The following is a 5,000-nucleotide window of genomic DNA, read 5'->3' on the forward strand; positions in this document are numbered from 1 at the left end:
TTGGGGGTGGAGGAGAAAGAGAACGAACGTTCCAAGGCATTAATTTTTCCACCTGTATCAGCTGGTTAAGTAAGACAGAGAGTTAAGGGTATTAGTTCTTTCTAAAAACCTTCCCCCTTTTTTCTCCAGAGACTATCACAGCTACAAAAATGGTGTTATGATTTTTTTTTCAGTAAAATCTAACAGTGTTCATTTTACCAAACTCTCATCATTCACAAATCACAGGCCAGGATGTTTTTGTTAATAGTTCTGTAACGCACTCAATTGTACACATGGAGAATAATGTACAATCGAGACATCTCGTGAATCTATATATAGCCAGAGCGACAGAATATAAAGAGCAGTGTTGGTGACAGGCTGTTTTCTCAATACCCTTCATTTCAAATACCCATACTGTTAAGTGAAGTTGTTTACTAGGATATTAGTATAAACTATCAAGCAAGAGATATGAACATTAAGAATAATATTCTCCATATAACATTACTATTACCTTATAATCTTTAATGAATTTGGAGCACATTATATGATGCATACAAATATCACAAAACTATGATAAAGATTCACAAATAGACCATTGAGAAGTCTGGATAAATCTGACAATACACATGATTAGGCAAACCGTAGTCTCAGTTTTGAAATTAACCGTGCTGTATGCATTCTGTTGCACACTCTCAGCTTGATACCTCTTGAGGCTTCAACAGGCAACATCTAATAACATGAGGTGCTGTACCTTGCTGGCCTTAGATAGTTATCAATAGCTAATAAACGCCAAGGACCTGCTCCTGCTGGTTGATGGAAAAGGTAATCAAGGGTCAATGAGTGCCAAGAATCACATTAAAGTAGTCCATTGCTTGCTAGATTACTGAAGGTTAAAAATGGAAAATTTAACTCTACCACTAAAAATGTTAAAGGTACAGTGTATTTCCAAGATCACCACCATTGACAACTCTCTTCTGCTTCCACAATGTGTTTTACAAGCAAAGCAATAAGCTTGGCGCAGGTCCTTCAAAATTGAGATGTTTTATATGGAAATTGAGATAATTATGTAAATACGGAACTTTTCTGCTCCATGTTTATAAAAAGTATGCATCTTGTCTGAACCTCTAACTTGACACAAAGATTACATTCTGGCAGCTTTTACCTGCCATAGGTACACAGCTTAATGAGAAAATACTTGTGATGGCAAGCAATGTAATGAGGAAGCTATGCCCATGCTATTTTATCTGTTAGGCTTATGTGTTTAAATAGACAATAATTTTTAAAAGGTCATTCAGACAATTCATGGTCATATAAAACAACAGAATCTATCCTATAGTGTTTAAGAATTCATCGGATTTGAGATAACACAGTCGAGACAAAGAACAGAGAATAAAGAATTCTTTGAAATACAATTTAATTAGATAAAAGAGTTCATATTGTCTAAAAGTAGATTTTCAAAGAAAGCTATTGTAATTCCCGTATTATAGAAGGAAAACCAACGTACACAGAGATAACGAAACCCGGAAAGTCAGCACTATACAGAATTATTCTTGAGTCCCAATCTGGAATTTTAAACATTGCAATGTCTTTCCACTGGTTCAAAAGCAGGAAAAGATGTTTGTCTCTCCATTACATCATCTGAAAACTTTAAAATCACAATGTTTACAGAAGCAAACTCAGTTTCACAAGTCATTCTTTAGAACTTTAAGTCATTCAGATCACCTGCTGTGCACCTGAATGCACAACTTGCTCACAGTGAAATCCATGGCAAGTTTCCCAAAACGTGATGACAACTGTATGTAGAGGTTCAATTACTTTAAATAAGTAACACTATATTTACTGTAGTTCTATATATACATAAAAATATATTTATCTGCCTCATGTCTGTACTGTTACTGTACATAACAATAGAAGTTCTCCTCTCACACAGAAAATATTCCTTGAATCAATGGTTTATAACCATCTGTAGTATTTAAAAAAAAACAGGAATTCTCTTGTTGTTGTGTACATCTGTCTTGACCAATACAGAGAGTTTGACTTTTAGTGGCATCAATACTTTAACTTTCTACATATAGTTATTTTCCATTGCTTCCTGACAAGTATAATAAAATTTGAATTATATAAAATGATTCCAAATCCAAGCTCCTTCCCCCCTCTTGCCGTGGAAACATCTATTTCTTTCCAAATATATCCACCCAAGGTACCAAAAATAAATTATGTGGTTGACAAAGTGTGTATAGATTATAATTTTTTTTCAGTTCTGCATAGATTTTGATTAAATTAACCACAGCTTAACAATAAACAGACAAAATAAAAGGAAGATGATGGAAACATGTTGTATATTTTGTGTTACAAAAGTATACTTACAAATGGATAAGCATTGCCATTGAACTTTTCCATTTTAGTCCAAGGACTATTTGAAGGCATTTTGCATTTCTCTGTCAGTTCGTGTTTGACTTTATGCCATTTATATATCTGAATGCAAAATGTTATCCTAAAGTCATCTAAGAGGTAATGGGTGTTTCCAGCTTTTACACTAAAGCGAGGAGATGCAAGAGCTCTAACAATCCTAGTCATTGACATTTACAACTATGGGTTTTGTTTTTAATACAGGGCAGTGAGCAATGTACTTAAGGCATCAGAAAATGGTTTATAGCATACACTAAAGGTGAATCACTTTTTTACTAGATTTATTAGCTAGAGGAGCTGCAATCTCAAGAGGAAATTTAGCCAGTTTTAACCCAAGTAGTGCTGCCTCTTATAGTTATTTCCTTTGAAATTCTCAGCAGAACTCAGGCATCTAAAATGTCCTATTCAGGGATGCTGCTTTTTTCCCCAGCTGGTTTCTGCCACCTTGGGTAATGGCAGAGTACTCATTAACAAACTAATTGATTTTTATTAATTATCTGTGGTGTAATCTTTTTCACTGATTTTTCCCCTAGTATCTAAGCTTATTAACTGCAAATACACAGTCAGTATATAATTAGTCCTGAAGTAAAAGTGGACTCAATGACATTAATTGATTTTAAAATCAAATACGTATATATATATGAATATATACAAAAAGCTAGTTTTTAAAGTATTATTTCCAAAATAAACAGAAATTACTAAGAACTTATGACAAAATTTCAAGACTGAAAAGAAGAAATAGGATAATTTAAGAATCCCCTCACATAAACTGACCTATTAATGCATAATTCCCACTGCCACATTTAATGCACAGATTTTAAATAAAACAATGCTGAATAGTACAGAGTAATAAATGTTACCAATATTATAATGAAATACTGCTACCAGTATTATTATTGCTTTTCAGGATTTTCTTCTGAAGATATGTAATACATAATTTATTAATTAGATATTAAATGCTTTTAAAATACAACACCTGGATATTTACACTGTTTTCTTACAAGTAAATGGTCAACACCTTCTGCACAAATCAGGATAGATATTTTGGAATATCTATCTGACCTTTATGAAACTAATTTCAGTAAGCCCAGCCCAGTTTTATTAATTCTCATAAAAGGAAAAAGCCATTCATCTAAGCTAGCTTTCATATAGTGCCTAATAAAAGACAGTGACAGAGGCCAAATAACAATTCCACATTTCAGCTGATTCCTCTTGGCTATGTGGAAAAAAACCCAGAAATAATAAAACCTCTGGTTGTTGCAGGCTACCTTCTTCCTTCATCCACAAAAAAGTCACTCATTAGGAAGAGAATTTAATTCTTACTGTATAACACTGGCGCATCTCTCTGTTGTGAACCAGGCAGGAGTTTAGGAAGTTATTGACAGTAAATGAGGTGATCATCAACCCTTTCAATGTCCTATGAGGTCTCACACGCACTACAACAAACAGAATAATTCCATGTAATTGTTTCAAGCAACTAATTCTGACTCCTGTTATGTTCGCATACACCCCTCATGAGTTCATGCTATATTCGAACATTTTAGTTATTTGACTAGATCTCTCAAAACTATTCCAACCTCTTAATATTAGTTTGCTGTAAGTATTAAGCTTTCATAGTTGACTTTCAAAAAATGTAGTAATTGGTCAGACATCACATAGCACTCTTTTTGTTATTGGACTCAACAAATGTGCAAAGGTCTGATAGAACACGGATGGAAATTTGATTTCAGTTTATATGCATGTTCACATATATGTACCACAAAAGCAGGTTTGTATAAACATATGCACCAATAAACACTACTAAATTAAGCACAAAAAAAGAACACAGTGGGAGAAGCATCAAAGTGATTTAAATATTTGACTGATTATTCACACAAAATTCTCCCAAAGTCCTAAAATCACTGCACACTAATTGTTCCACATTTTCTAGTTATTGCTGGCTGACAAATCACTAATGTTACTATGAGGAAAAGAAAAAGAGCTAAAAATCACCTCTAAAAATCCTTACTATTCTAAGTTAAAACAGCAATAACAACATTTTTTGTCATGTGTGCACAAGAAAGTAAGATTTGTCTATATGGACAGATTGGCTGCAGCATGAGTTATGAAAAGTTCTGACCCGTGAGCTGATGGCATGTGAGGTTTAACCAATTAGCAGTGGCTTGACAGATTTTCAGCATTTAATCCCTAATTAATTGTTAATAGTCTTTCTGAAAATCATGGATTCCTCCAGTGTTCTCAGTGAAATACCTTTTCCTTATGAATGTATCATGCCTCTGCAGAGAAGCAGTTAATATTACAAATAAAATAAAAATTAAAGGCTTGATCATGAACTGCAAAAGAAACACTTTAAGCAGCAAAAGTTGTGGTACAGTAAGGTCAGTGAGATGGAGGAGAAAACTCAAGTTAAGGAGAATCTTCTAATAGCACAGCAACTCCTGTTCGTCCAGGTAACAGATCCGTGGTATGTAGGTATGGGGAAAAAAACAGTGCAATACTGTCCAATCCACGTATTGTTTATGCAACAATACTCAAAGTGACATCTAAGATTATTATGCCCAGAAGAAATTACCAGAATGGCCAGGTTTCCTAGACTAGACTAATGACAATGC

This window comes from Gymnogyps californianus, chromosome Z, assembly GCF_018139145.2.
Source record: "Gymnogyps californianus isolate 813 chromosome Z, ASM1813914v2, whole genome shotgun sequence".
In the NCBI taxonomy this organism is placed as follows: Eukaryota; Metazoa; Chordata; class Aves; order Accipitriformes; family Cathartidae; genus Gymnogyps; species Gymnogyps californianus.